Below are 16,273 nucleotides of genomic sequence, written 5' to 3'. Positions count from 1 at the left end.
TGAGTGTTTCTGCTGTTCCACATCCTTGCCAGCATTTGGTATTGTCAGTGTTCTGGATTTTAGCCATTCTAATATGTGTGCAGTAGTATTTTACTGTTTAATTTACAATTAATTTACAATTTACAATTACAATTCCCTAATGATACATGATGTTGATCATCCTTTCATATGCTTGTTTTCCATTTCCATATTTCAGGAGGTATTTATTGAGATCTTCTGCCCACTTTTTAGTTGGTTTGTTTTGTTTTCTTATTGTTGAGTTTTAAGAATTCCTTACATATTTCAAATACATGTCCTATATTAGATATGTGTTTTGGAAATATTTTCTCCCAGTTTGTGGTTTGTCTTTTCCTTAACAGTGTCTTTCACAAATCAGTTTTAATTTTTTTCAAAGATTTTATTAATTTACTCATGAGATACACACAGAGAGGCAGAGACATAGGCAGAGAGAGAAGCAGGCTCCATGCAGAAAGCCTGATGCGGGACTCAATCCCAGGACTCCAGGATCATGCCCTGGGCGGAAGGCAGGCACTCAACTGCTGAGCCACCCAGGAGTCCCAAGTAGTTTTAAATTTTAATGAAGTCCAATTTATCAATCTTTTCTACATTGGTTGTGCTTTAGTGGTATATCCAATAACTCATTGTCAATTGATATCATCTAGATTTTCTTTATTTTATCTTCCAGGAGTTTTGTAGTTTTGTGTTTTACATTTACGTGTATTGTCCTTTTTGAGTTAATCATTATGAAAGGCATAAGGTCAGCATGTGATTTTATTTTATTTTTTGCATGTTGTTCCAGTAACAATCTGCTTAAAAGACTATTATCTTCATAGAACTGCTTTTGCTCCTTTTTTAAAAGAGCAGTGGATCGTTCATGATTTTTTTTTCACATCCTTTTTTGTTTGTTTGTTTTTTCAAGTTTATATTTAAATTCCAGCTGGTCGACATACAGTGTAATATTAGTTTATAGTGCAGAATTTGGTAATTCATCACTTATATACAACACTCAGAGCTTATAACAAGTGCCCTCTTTAATACCCATCATCCACTTAGCCTATCCCCTGCCTACCACCTAGCCAGCAACCCTCATTTTGTTCTCTGTAGTTGAGTCTGTTTTATAGTTTGCCTCTTTCTTTTTCTCCCCCCATGTTCATTGGCTTTGTTTCTTAAATTCCACATATGAATGAAATCAAATGGTATTTTTTTCTTTCTCTGACTGACCTGTTTCACTTAGCATAATACTCTAGTTCCATGCACATCATTGCAAATAACAAGATTTAATTATTTTCTGTAAGTAATATTCTAATATATATATATATATATATATATATATATATCCCATCTCTTTATCTATTCATCAGTCAATGAATATTTGGGCTCTTTCTGTACTTTGGCTACTGTTGATAATGCTGCTATAAACATCAGAGGTGCACAATACAGGATTATCTTTTAACAAGAAACTGGTTACGTTTGTTTCATGACAATTGTGTGAATGATTGAATGTATAATGTACTGTGCTACAATTACTGAGAATATTTATCTGAAATTAATGCAAACTACTTGAAATTATTTACATTGTAAAATGAGCTACAACTGAACAATGATTCTATCATAACCACACTGGTCAATTCTTATTAAAATCAACAGTATCTGTCATACTCCATGTAAGAATAATAGTATGCTCTATTCACTCATTTCTTAACCGTCCCACATTTATATGGAAGATAAATTCAAACGTGTGTTAACTGTGGTTATAAGCCACAAAATGGTAAATCTGACTATCCACTATTACTAATGAACGCTTAGAAGTTTGGTTGAAGACATCAAAGATATTGCCTTGGAGAGTCAGGAAGTCACAAGGCTGTCAGGGTAGGATATGATAAAAGAGAGCTATAGCAAGCAATCAATACAGGTTACTGGGGCTTTGTTCCTGTTTTCCCTTCTCCCTTTCTCTTTCTCTGTTTTCTATTTCATTTGCATAACTAACTCATGATGAAATGAATCATGAGTCCTTAAGACATAGCATTGCAGCACTGATCAAGCTGTGAAAATCAGAACCCAGTAATTAAAATACATATAGATAGATATATGGAGATGTTATAAATTGCAGCTTCATAAATTCAGGATTTTTTTTAGAACTAATGAGTTAGCACCTGGAAGGACAGGTGACAAATGAGAGTGAAGAGAAATGAGTTGTCCTGTGCTGTTCAAGCTCATGCCTAACACAATTCCTCTTCTTTTGAAAAGCACTCTCACTTCTTTTTTTTTTTTTAGCACTCTTACTTCTCTTTGAACCTTTCACTCTAATAAAATTGAACTCACAGACCCTGAATAATCTTATGCTTGTGTTATTTTCTTAAGTTTCCTGTAGTGATCCTTCCCACGATGATATGTCTTCGAGACTAGCACATAATTTGTGAGGCCCATTGCAAAATGAAAATGCAAGTCTCCTTGTTCAAGTATTATGGAGAATCTCAAGGCCAAAGCAAAGGATGAAACCAAGCATGGGGCCCTTCTAAGTGAGGGGCCCTCGTAATGGTGCAGGTCACTTATTGCTGAAGCCAGTCCTGTCCATCTTTAAAATCAGGTTCTAGAATAAAAACTCTTTCCCACCACACTCAGTATTAATGTATCCTTCCTCTGAAGCCTCATGGAATTTTCCTATCTTATATCTCCTGCTTTCATACAGTCCTCTGTATCTTCCCTAGCACTTCCTCAAACATGACGCTGTGAAGAGTCACAGGTGGTTATTTTCAGATTATGTGATTTTTAAGTTAAAAATTGATGTATTGCAACCACTTACATGGCCATATTTTATTACTTGAATGATCATGGTGCCATCTGTATCCTATTCACAAAAAGGGCAATGCTTAAGTCAATCAACAGGTATGATTTTCAAAGTCTAAGTGTTTTACCTTTCATTAATAGTTCTTTTAGAGTATGGTGCAATTATTTTTTTTTCCTCAGAGAGATTTAAAAGGACTTTTCTTATGTTCAAAATGAACTGTGCAGAGAAGATTTACTTATTTCCTAATGCCTTTTTTTTTTAAATTTTAAATCATCATTTTCCATCTATGATGTGTAGCTATCAATATTCCCATTGACAACTGATTCCAAAATGTCATCATATCACCATCATTCAAATATCTGGTATACATCATTTTTTACTTATGGAAAATAGGCCTTAAAATTCCTAAATGAAAAAAGATAAGAGAGCGCACTTGAGTAATTTACAAGTGTGCTGATGGTATAGGAAAGGACACAAAGATATAATGGCACTTATTCAACAAGTATTTGTTGAGTATTTTCTTTTTTTTTTTTAAGATTTTATTTATTTATTCATGAGAGACACAGAGAGAGGCAGAGACACAGGCAGGGGGAGAGGCAGGCTCCCTGTAGAGAGCCCGATGATGTGGGACTGAGCCTGGAACTCCAGGTTCATGCCCTGAGCTGAAGGCAGATGCTCAAGCTCAACCACTGAGCCACCCAGGTGCCCTGTTGAGTACTTTCTAACTATAATTGCAGCTTGTAATTCAGTTGCAAAAAAAAAAAAAAAAAAGGGATTCATGGCTCCTGCCCTCAGGAAGCTTCTATTATAATACTAAAAGAAAGATCCTGCTTTAAAAGAGACCAGTAAATTCTATGTAGCAGAATTCTGGGGGCAGAGAAAGCAAATGATGGTCATGTGCTTGTCTGGGAATCTAGAGAAGGCTTCACTGTGCAAAAAATTTTATTTGTTTTATTTATTTTATTTTATTTTTTTCATGCAAATAAATTTTAAAGGTGGCCAGACAAAATTGTAGAATGGGGGTAGAGAGTTCCAAATTGAAGTTCTTGAGTGAGTCTGGGGAGCAGTTCCAACTTATCGATGCTAAATTATCCATTCTCATATTCTTGGCCTATTATCAGTCTTAGTCATTCATTTCTCTTTGATACAGGTTCTTTTTTTTTTAATTTTTATTTACTTATGATAGTCACACAGGGAGAGAGAAGAGCGGCAGAGACATACGCAGAGGGAGAAGCAGGCTCCATGCACCGGGAGCCTGACGTGGGATTCGATCCCGGGTCTCCAGGATTGCGCCCTGGGCCAAAGGCAGGCGCCAAACTGCTCTGCCACCCAGGGATCCCTTGATACAGGTTCTTGATTTGGCTTCAGGGCACTACTTTCTGCTGGTTTTTGTCTATATCATTGATTCTTCATTGAAGCTTCCTCTTCCTCTTCTTCTAACTCTTAATATCAAAGACCCAAGATTTAATCCTTGGTTGTCTTCTATTTTCCACAGTGGCATTGTGACCTCATCAATCTGAAGGCATTCACTAGCATCTCAATCTAAATGATTCCTAGTCTTCCACCTCTAGCACAGGCCTCTCTACCATATCTAAACTCATATTTCCAAATGCCTCTGTTTTTCTAGTTGGATCTAATGAACAGCATCACCTCAACAATGACCAAAACTGAAATATCAGTTCCCTTGGCCTGATCACCTTACCCTGCTCAAAGTCTACCCTTCCCCAACCCAGTTTTATCTTTACAAAGACCTCAGAGCTGAATCTATTTTTTTCACATACCATACCCAGTTTGTTATGAAGCCCAGTGGCTCTAATTTGAAACTAAATCATGAAACCCAATAAAAAAGAGAGCAAAGACAATAGTTCACAGAAATACAACAGCTAATGGCCCTTCAATGTAGGAAGAGATGCTCAATTTCACTCATTATAAGTTAAATAAAAATTAAAACTACAATGAAATACTATTTCTCATATACCATGTTGGCAAACAGTCAAAAACTTGACAGCACAGTCTGTTGGCAAGGCTATGGAAAACTGGCATGTTCATGTGTTTGACACTGGGAGTGCAAAATGGTATGGTCTATATAAAGCAGAATTTCACAATATTAAGCAGAATTGTATGTTTCCTTTATGGTCCAATAATTCTACTTCTAGAGATGATATATCTCTATTCTGAGGAGATGTATCTCATTTATCTCACAAGCCAGTTATTACTCAGTTACAAAAGATAGAAAACAATCCAAATACCCATCAATAAGAGATTTGTTGGATAAATTATAGCACATCCACACAATGAAATACTATACAGTTACAAAACAGAAAAAGGAAGATATCATGCATGGATATTGTGCCTGTTTGTGTTTCTGCATATGTGTGATTTAAGTAAAATTAACAAAGCAAAGAACAGTGTATGTACTAAGCTATTTTTAAGGAAGAAAAATAAGATGCAAAAAGAAACACAAGAAGAATAAGACAGAAGCTAATTTTAAAAAATGGATATCTATAGCAGAACCAGCAAACTGTGGCCCACAGGCCAAATGCAACCTGCTGCATGTTTTTGTAAATTAAGTTTTACTGTGTGAAAATAAATAAAGGAAACCTCATCTAAAATAGAGTCAGGAATCCCTGAAGATGGAGCTCTCATGCACATACCTCTCATTGTGTTCTACATAACCATCAGGAAAAATGAAGGAGTTATATTGACAAGAGAGGACATTTTTCACAAAAGAATTTCATCTCCTGCTTTTAAGAAAAAGAAGGACGATCCCTCTGTGCCCCTGCAACAATGTGCTAACCGCTGCTTGCCGCCACTGAGAAACTGCCACAACTTTAAACTCTTGTTCTTCTCCAGGACACTTTTGTTCAAAACAGCCCTTCCCAATTTCCTCCTAAAACTTCATAAAAGTGACCTTCCCTTTGCTTCTGCAGACTTGCCTATGGTTCACCATAAGTTTGCATGTGCCAACTTGCAATTCTTCTGCTATTCCCGAATAAACTGGTTTTGCTAGTAAAATGACTATTTTGTTTTTAACGATGACATTACATGATGATGATCAAAAGTAGGATTCAAAGGACAGAGGAACTAACAAGTTCCAGAAAGAATCTTTTGCACTCTGTGCTTGCAGGAGTTTTCTTGTCTTTTCTGTTCAGCAAGTCTCTCAGATTCAGGCTCCTTCCCTTTGGTGGAGCTCTCCAACTTTCTCCAGGATTTATTTGTTTAAAGGCTTTGCCCTGTCTGTTGAATACTCCTTTGTTTTTCTGAACCTCTGGTTGGGAATTGGGATCCCATACTGCTAAATTCTCCCAGGAGGATCCTTCTCCTGGGAAGGCAGCCAGTTTTATATTTAAAAACTTGGGTCCCTCCTTCTGTGCACTTTTAACTAAATAGACAGATTTAACCAAAATTACCTTAGAAATTCAATGACCATTTTGGGAACTTTCAACCTCCCTTCCTTGACTAAATTAGAAGATAGTGACTCTGAAATTAAACAGACTGAATGGGATGCATATTTTATACGGTGCCTAGGGGATTCCAAACATACTCAGGTCTCTAAAATTGCCTCTTTAAATATATCATTTCTAAATTAACTAAGGCAAATACATGATTGAAGAAAGACACAAAGTCTTCTAAGTCTTCTTCCCCTCTCTTCACTCCTCTTTGTCTCAGAAGCCATCTTGTTCTCCTCCTCCTCCTCCTTTGTCTTCAGGCTTGCAATGGCTATCTTGCAATGGCCCTGCTCTCCACTTTTCTTCCACCTTCTCTTCTGTGGCATCTCCACCTCCTCTGCACCCTCCACTTCCTTCCTTCAGTCTTCTCATAGCCAACCTGGGGAACGTTTTAGATAAGTCCCTCTTAAGGGACATCCTTTAAAAAAAAAGATCCTAAACCTGTTGGGAACAATGGAATGCATTCTTTTTGATTGGTACAAGAACCTTCCGAAATGACTCCAAAAACAAACAAACAAATCAATAAAAAAACAGCCTTAAAAGGATCTTTACTGTATACAAATAAAAATCCTTACCAAAAGGCATTGGTCATTTGAGCAGATAACCTTACTTAGTTTATCTCCTAGAAACACAATTTAGATTCAAGTACCCTCAAAATTTTGTTCCAGATTGATGACATGAATTTTAGAATAAAACTCTAAGGTTTCTCCTTATGTTTATCTATGTATATGTGTCATAGATACATATTTCCCACCTCCAGATAGTATTGCCAAAGTTATTTTATAAAAGATCCTATTTCATTGGCTCACATGGAAAATTAAACATGCACATAAATTAAATATTCTAAAAATCTCCAGAAATATAATAGAAACCATCCCAAAAAGGGCAGCCCATTTGGCTCAGCAGTTTATCACTGCCTTCAGCCCAGGATGTGATCCTGGAGACCCAGGATCAAGTCCCATGTCCGGTTCCCTGAATGGAGCCTGCTTTTCCCTTTGCCTGTATCTCTGCCTCTCTATCTCTCTCTCTCTTTCTCTCTCTGTGTCTCTCATGAATAAATAAATAAAATCTTAAAAAAAAAAAAAAAAGAAGAAACCAGCCCAAATGTTTTCAAATTCATATAATTTGAAATAATATTTGATAAATGCTAGTTAAGTTTACTAGTTTAATAAATAACATTTCTTTGGAGTTATCATTATTAAATGTAATACTAATCATAAAAGCTCATGCTATCTCTGTTACTAAATGTATCAACATAAGAAATAACTTAAAATGGTTAGCTATTTCATGTATAATCCAAGTATAATTGTTAAAAACAAATAATTTAAATAAATGCAAATGAGATCAAAGTTCATGCTTAGTTAAAATACATAATAGATGTTCACTAAATATCTAGATCATTTCCAAATAAGGTAATATGGTGAGATATTGACTACTAAACATAAGTTTATTTATATTTAGGTTTTTACATTTTTCTTTTTGTTTTAAGATTTTATTTATTTATTCATGAGAGACACACAGAGAGAGAGAAAGAGGTAGAGACACAGGCAGCAGGCTCCATTCAGGGAACCCGATGTGGGACTTGATCCTCGGTCTCCAGGATCACACCCTGAGCTGAAGGCGGCGCTAAACCGCTGAGCCACCTGGGCTGCCCATACATTTTTCTTTATAGAGAGTAAAAATATTTATATCTATTAACAAATAGTTTTTATTCCACAATAACAATTTTTACTGTAAGAGGGAAATATTCTTCTAGAAATTATGTTTTTATGAATTTGCCAGTCCAAAATTGTTTATTTCTTAGTATCTCCTGGGGATTAAAGACTCTAAGGGTTAATAATCTAATTAGTACATGTAAAAACAAAGCTACTAAAAATAGTAAAGACAAAAAAAATCACTGCATATGAAAAATAGCCAAGGAATCAGGAGTGTGTTTTTGGTAAAAGAAGGTATGAAGAATGGAAATGCATTTTTTGAGGAAAATTAATTTCTCCTAAAGTAAAGCTGGTTACTTTGGAAAGGGGAGGAGAATAAGGGACAAATTCAAATGGACATAAAAGGTTTATGGAAAAGGAACCTTGGGAAAGGAATTTCATATGTAGGCAAGGTAAGATTAATATGAATTTACTTGGAATGATTTTTGGATATCAAAAGTACACTGCAAAATTAGAGTTTGGTTTTCTCTCTGTTAGAAGGACAAAGTTTTCTTACATTATTGGTTTGTTCTTAACAGGAAATTATAAACAAAGTTTCTTTAATGTAATTCACCTAAGAAACAAAGATTCTATGTTTTGTCTTTCAGGTCTTTGGTTATTTAGAACTCCTAAGTCTTCTCTATAAAAGAGAGCTACAGCTTTTTGCAGCTATGTGACGTTCTATATTTTTTCCCTTTGTCTCTCTGGACTTGCATATGGTTCATCACAGCTTACACATGCCAACTTGCGACTCCTCTACTATTCCTGAATAAACTCATTTTGCTAGAAAATAACTGGATATTTCATTTTTTAAATAGATTTTATTTCTTTATTTATTCATGAGAGACACAGAGAGAGAGTGTGTGTGTGTGTGTGAGAGAGAGAGAGAGAGAGAGAGAGAATGAGGCAGAGATACAGGCAGAGGGAGAAGCAGGCTCCATGCAGGGGCCCCGACGTGCAACTCCATCCTGGGACTCCAAGATCACACCCCGGGCCGAAGGCAGGTACTAAACCGCTGAGCCACCCAGAGATCCCCTGGATATTTCATTTTTAAGGTTGACAGCTATAATACAGCCACACCCACTGATTTGTATATGGCCTGTCACACCTAACTTATTTATTCTCTGGCCATTTACAAATTTTGTCAAATGCTTCTCTATGAAAGTGGAAGAGTACAAAGTAGAGTGGCTAAGGGTGGAAGCAAGACTTCCCCAAGTATGTTTATTAATACAGTTTTAACTTTTGAACCATGAAAATGTTTTGTACATTCAAAAATAAAATAAACAACCTTCAAATTCAAAATAATAGACACAAAATAATCTAATCACACATCAATTTGATAAAATAGTAACAGAAAAAAGGATTATTTCAAGCAACCTCTGACTGTACATCATTCTAACATATCTAATAATTGGATAGCACAGAATTATGTGCTTCCTAATATGTTATATTTCAACTTCACAGCTGTACTGATGAAGTCTCCTTGTCAATGATAATTAATCAGAATCTAATCAACACATTAAAGGTCTAACTTCCAATTTAAAGGAAATACAGCAAAAGTTAAACAATACCATGATTAACAATCAGGCAAGTCTAATGTGGCTAACTTTCTATAAGACAAATATTCTGATTTTTTAAAGGAAATGTAATGATAAACAATTATGCTAATTTAAAAGAGATTTAATGCTCAAATACAATGCATGAACCTGGATTAAGTCCTGTCCTGGAATCGAACACATGCACACACACATAAACACACACATGTTGTAAGGGATATTGGGGTTAGAATAATTCACAAAATTTGAAAATATCCATCTAAATTGGATATTAAGTGATATTACAGAATTCTTAATTTTCTCATGCTGAAGTATGGCAAGATGAATAATAGAGTATCTGCCACTTCCAAATACTTCCCAAGATAAACATGATAAAAGATTGAACACTGCTAGATCCAGGTACTGTATAATAAATATTTATTGTAGTAGTCTAACCTTTCTTTACACCTTAATTTTTCTAAACATAGAAGAAAAAAAGTAATATACATGAGTGTGCGTGTCTCTGTGTCTGTCTGTCTCTCTGTCTTTAGAATCTGAGCACTTTTCATTACCTTCATGGTCAGCCTGTTAGCACCCTGATCATAGTCATTATCATCATTTCTCACCAGGATTACTGAGTTTATCTCCTCTTTAGCTTCCCTGTTGCTCTCCTTGTGGCCATCAGAGTTTTTCCACAGAAAAAAAACAGAGTTTAAAATGTAAGAAAGATCATATCACCCCTTCACTTAGCACTCAACAATGGCTCTCCCATTCCCCTCTGATTCAAAGTCCACATTCTCACAATGGCCTGGAAAGCCCTAATGTTATCCCTGCCCCTCCCTTTCCTCCTCTTCTCTAACATCTGGACTTCTTCCCTCCCGAGGGTCTTTGCACTGGCTATTCCCTCTGTCTGCAGTTTTCTTCCCCAAGGTAGCCATATACCTGCCTTCTCTACTTCCTTTATGTTTTTACTCAAAAATCATCATTTTTGCTGAGGCCTACCTTGATCACCCACTTAAAGTGGCAAACTGCTAGATTTCCCATACTTTCTCTTTTCTTTACCATTCTGCTCTACTTTTTGAATTAATAGACTTTATATTTTCTCTTCTTTTAAAATATTTTTTTTTTCTTTTCCATAGCCTTCCTCACCTTGTGACATAGTGTACGTATCATGTTTTTCATTGTCTGTCTCCACTTGGTAGAACATAAGCTCCATGAAGGCAGACATTTTTGTTTCTTTTGTTTGCTGACAGACATAGTAGCCCAAACTTCTAGAACATTTATAACTAGCAGATAGGCCTGCTTCAAAAAAATATTTGTTGAATGATTGAGTCAAGGAAGTGGGTGAGTGTTGTGGAGGGGACAGTGAATTCAAGAGATGTTTAGCGAGCCCTTGTTGCATGGGTTGTTTTGAATTGGGTTTTGGTTTTAGTAGCTTATGTGAAATGGCTTTTTCATCATAATTGTCACTACCAGGTCAGTTGTAAAAACTATTTTACTTCAGAAGGCAGATAGATACAAAATAAATCATTGCAAAGTAATATTTGAATCTACATGCTTCTAAGTATGTTAGTAACACTGTTCATTAAGAAGACATCTGCCTTCAAATAATAGAAACTAAATTTATGAGAATTAATGAGTAGTTTTTATACTAATTTTCTGGCTTTCAGAGGGCAGGAAACAACCTCAACATTAATGTAAATTTTCTATTTATCTGTAAGTTTCTTGAAGACATTGGCCAATTTTTTATATATATGTCATGAATAATAATCAAAATATTGCAAATAGACAGAGGAGGTCAAAAGGTAAAAAGAGAAATTTTATTAATTCCAAAGTAAACAGAGTAATATATGGGTACTAGACTAGTAGGAAATAGACATATTCCACTTTATATTTTTATGAATAATATATAATGCATATTTTTACTTTTATAATAAAGGAGAATAATGTTATTATCAAAAGCATCGTTCAGCACCAAATTTATTTCTTCCAGAAATATTTACATAAATTTCAATTTGGGGATTGCAATTTTTTTGCATGAATAATTGCAAACTATACAACAGAGTGGCTCTATAGGGTGCAACACCAAAGAGGTCACTCATGTGAGACAGATTATAATCTTGAGGGGAAGTGATTCATTTGAAGGAAAATTATAAACCTAAATTAAAAATAAACAAACAAAATGCTTAAAGAAGGACCTGGCACATAATAGGTGCTACTTAATTATTACCATACCGTGACAATTATTTAGCCGTCTGAGCATCAACTTCTTTCAGCCATATTTTTTTTTTTAATATGGAGCGCTTCATGAATTTGCGTGTCATCCTTGCGCAGGGGCCATGCTAATCTTCTCTGTATCGTTTCAATATTAGTATATGTGCTGCCGAAGTGAGCACTTTCAGCCGTATTTTAATGTAGGACTTTGTTACCCAGTGTGGTCCCTGGACCTAAACCAGCAGCATTATCAAAGCCAGGTTTAAAAAAAAAAAAAAATTTAAAGGCCAGGAATACTGAAGAACAGAATGTGAAGGACACAAAGTGTGACATGAAGCTAAAAAGGTTTTCTTCTAGCATAAGCAAAGATTAGAGCTTACATGGAGGATCCTGGTCTTTATTCTTGATTCAGCGGGAACTACTGAAAAATTTTGACAGATGTATAAATAGGTCACATTTAAGTTATTAAGTTTGCTCTAGCATCAGAGTAAAAAAAATCTCTGAGACATGGTGGCATGGGCCAAGTAAATGGAGGGAAATCAGTAAGGAGATGACTGTGGTAGTTTAGGTGGGACTACAGCATGTAGAGTGTGGGGTATAGAGGCGACAGTGAATTCAAGAGATGTTTAGAGAGAATTCAAAGATTACTCTTATATTACAGAGTTGTTCAATCAGATGAGTGTTAGTCCCATTTCCTGAGGTATGTAACATCAAGAGACAAGAGGATATTATCTTAAATTGAAGATTTTAAATTTGGCCTCAGAGATGCTGAGTTTGAAGTATTATTAGGACACCCAAGAACATAGATGAATTGGTGCAAGATAGAAGTAACTAGTCTCAGAGGAGGGATGTTGGCTGGAGATATAAATTTAGAAGTCATTCACTAGATCTCGAGGAGCTCCCATGTCTACAGACTGGTTAGAGGAAAAAAAAATTGCAAATAAAAAAGTGATCAACGGGGCACCTGGGTGGCAGTCAGTTAAGCATCCAGCTCTTGATTTTGGCTCAAGTCATAATCTCAGGGGCATGAGACTGAGCCCTCTGTCGGCTCCTCACTGGGTGTGGAGCCAGCTTAAGATTCTCTCCCTCCCCTTGCTCGAGTGCACTCTCTCTCTCTAAACAAAAAACAAAATAACAAAACTGATCAACAAAAACCATATTAATGACAGTCCCAAAAATTCAGCACATTTAGGTTAAGAGGATGCCATTTTTAAGAAATGAAAATGTATGAAATATGAAAAAATGATGTGCTAATAATCAAATAAACAAATAAGCAATTATGCTATTCTAGAAAAATATATATCCAAATCATACTTTCAGAATACAGAATAATTCACTAAGCAAATATTTATTTGATATTCCTTAAACAGCCTGAGGGTAGATTTCACAGTTCAAAATCCAGTAGACAGGAATTTCATAACACAGTGAATGTGAGTAACAACAGGAAACAAGATCCTTTTTTTTTTTTTTTAAGATTTTATTTATTTATTCATGAGAGACACAGGCAGAGGGAAAAGCAGGCTCCATTCAGGGAGCCTGATGTGGGACTCGATCCTGGATCCCCAGGATCATGCCCTGGGCCAAAGGCAGGCACTAAACCACTGAGCCACTGGGGCTACCCAGGAAACAAGATCCATAAATGAAGCCGAGGGAGAGGATTATCAACATTATCAATTTAAATTGCAAAAGGAATTTCTAATTATATTGTTATAAAAGGAAGGAAGTAATATATAATATGGGCTGACTGAGTAAACAGAAACAGGGAGGGAAAAATTGCTATATGATAGTAATCTCATGAACATAACAAGACTGACTATGAACCTTAGGGAAAGCAGTCAGCAAACCATTTCAAATTTTGTGATAAGAAAAACAGAAACCAATGGAATTAGCATAAAGTAGAAACAATTTGAAACCTGGAATCTAATATGTATGAAGTGAAGAAGGGATGGAAAATTCTACTTTTCAGCTAATGACTATAAGAATAGAATTAGATAGGAAAGGGAAGACTACTTGAAAAGGCAAAGAATACTAAATATACTATTTCTCCTAAGTATAATTTACAGAGGCAATCTCCAGTATGTGCTTGTTGAAGCTGTGCAAGCTTTCACAATGTGCTATTTCTAAGGTTCTGATGGGTAATGTTGACCCACCGTCTATCTAGACTGTGTACAAATGAATCATTTCAATTGATTTCTAAAAATAATAGCTAAGACTATGTTTACCTTTAATCTTATTCAATAAAGCATAAAGTTAATAGTTTGGACTCTGGAGCCCCCTTGTTTATGATTCAATTATAGCTTACAAAATGATATCTTGGGCAAGTTATCTAATTTCTCTTTGCCTCAATTATCTCATATATAAAATGGGAACAATAATATTATCTACTTGGTTATTCATGGGACATATGAAGTGAATAATAAATGTTAGCTATTATTATTGTATAATTACATTAAATGTAAGTCATGTCTTCAAAACAAGTTAAGAATTTTTGTAAATATAAAATGAAAAAAATGTACTTTCTTGCATATTCTATTTTAGAATATTAGAGCTACGTTTATATAGTTGTTTGATTCACTTTTGAAGGAAAAGTTCCAGGAAAACAAGCAAATTTTCTCAAAATAATGCTGAGTCTATTTCTTCTACTCCTAATCCAGGGCTCTACTTCCACGTCACTATTTTTTATTAAGCAAAGTCAAAATTTTATATCTACATACATATAATATTTTCTAAACTCATTGCTTCATTGCATTTCAATCATTCCTACTATAGTAAGGATGTAGACACATGTAGGAAAGTATTTAATTTATATATTTTAAATTGATTTCAAGGTAAATATCTGAAAAATTAAAGACCCATATAGAACTCACTTTTTGCTATAAAAAATTTGTTTTGCCACTTGTCTTAGTCTATTTGGGCTACTATAATAACAAAATACAATACTCTAAGTGGCTTATAAACCCAGAAATTTATTTCTCACTGTTCTGGGAAGTCCAAGGTGCCAGTAGATTCTGTATCTGGTGAGGCCCCACCTCCTGTTCATAGACATCATCTTTTTGCTGTGCCCTCACTGGACAAAGGGGAGGGATTTCTCTGGGGTTCCTTTTATAAGGGCACTCATCATATTATGAGGGCTCCACCCCCTGACATAATCACCTCACAAAGACCTCACCTCTTCACATCATCACGATGGCAGTTAGAATTCCAAAATATGAATTTTAAGGTAACACAAACACTCAGACTATTGCATCCCTTAAATAAGACAAAATAATTTGGTATTAGCATAATTATACTTAGAAGTTGAATATTTAGTATTTAGAACAGGTTTTCAATATAATTTTTTTCTAGAATATTATAATAGTCTGCTAGGGCTGTCACAAAAACAAAAGCAAACAAACCAAAAACCCCATAGACGGGGTGGCTTAAACAACAGACGTAGGCGCTGACAGGGTTGGTTTCCTCAGAGAACTCTCTCCCTTGTTTGCAGATAGCTTCTCTTGTTTCCTCTTTGCACAGTCCTGCCTCTGAGCACCTGATGTCTTCCTATGACTTAATCCCTTCCTTATAACAGCACTACTCATATTAAATTGGAGCCCATTCTCATGACCTCATTTTAATGTAATTATCTCTTTAAAGGCCCTATCTCCATATATGGTCACATTTTGAGGTACTAAGTGTCAGAGCCTCAATATATGAATTCTAAAAGAGCACGATTCAGCTCCTAACCGTTTTCTTTAAAATTATTTTAAATTGACCCATGTCTTGATAATTTACTGTTACATAAAACTGGTGTTTTACTCTGTGTCCCCCTTTCCTGTTTCTGCCCCTTCAAGAAATATGACTTTGTTTAAAAAATGAACTGGTAATACCTATTCCATCTGCTTACTTTAAATAACTCAGAGAAAGTCTTTAGAACAAGCTCATGAATCATGTTCTCAACTTCACTTATGTCAAAATCCACTTCTGGACCCTTTCTTCCTGAAAATGGTTAATGATCCATGTACTATCTGACAATACAAAATTCCTTCTACTTCTAGGCTACATTTGTGGCTGCATTTCAGGAGTACAACATTTTAATATTACTACGGAAACTGGATAAATTGTCATGCTATTTCAAAAAAAAAAAATTGTCATGCTATTAAAAAGTAAGGACAAGAAGGATGTCAAAACCATAGCAAGCCTATCTGTGACTTAGACTGAGTTTCAGCTTTACTTGTTTAAATTATCGTACCTCTTTTGCTCTTCAAACATGCCTTTTTCAAACATTTTTTTTCTCACCGTTTTCTTTCATTATCTCTCTATTTTATTTCTGAGAATGGTTAAGAATACAGTGAGAACAGCAGGGAGACAGCTGCAATGCATCTTGCCTTAGAACCTCCTAACATATATATTTTTTTCATCTTACATCTTCATTTGTGAAATTATGTACATCTTTAGAACACAAGATTTTCCTGAAAAATATCCACGCTATATAAGATGAGGAGAAAAATACACATAAAAGAAATCTAGAAGTCTATTTGAAAATCTAATTGTATTAGAGTCTATATAAGTCAAAGGAGTTTCCACAAAGCAAGAAATTAAAAAGCCAATCACTGA

At 35.2% G+C, this 16,273-nt stretch overlaps 1 protein-coding gene and 1 non-coding gene across 3 annotated transcripts in view; both read right to left on the bottom strand.

The window, feature by feature from the left end:
* TENM2 (teneurin transmembrane protein 2) overlaps positions 1 to 16,273 on the bottom strand; it is a 3,550,639-nt gene that overhangs the window by 3,445,928 nt on the left and 88,438 nt on the right. The gene's annotated exons all lie outside the window — the stretch shown is intronic.
* On the bottom strand, positions 11,756 to 11,862 carry LOC121488434. The gene has a single exon (XR_005987063.1). It is a non-coding gene; the product is annotated as a U6 spliceosomal RNA (small nuclear RNA).

The sequence above is a fragment of the Vulpes lagopus genome, chromosome 3 (assembly GCF_018345385.1).
Source record: "Vulpes lagopus strain Blue_001 chromosome 3, ASM1834538v1, whole genome shotgun sequence".
NCBI lineage: Eukaryota > Metazoa > Chordata > Mammalia > Carnivora > Canidae > Vulpes > Vulpes lagopus.
The sequence above is the reverse complement of the archived record's forward strand: the minus strand, read 5'-3'. Positions and strand labels throughout refer to the sequence as shown.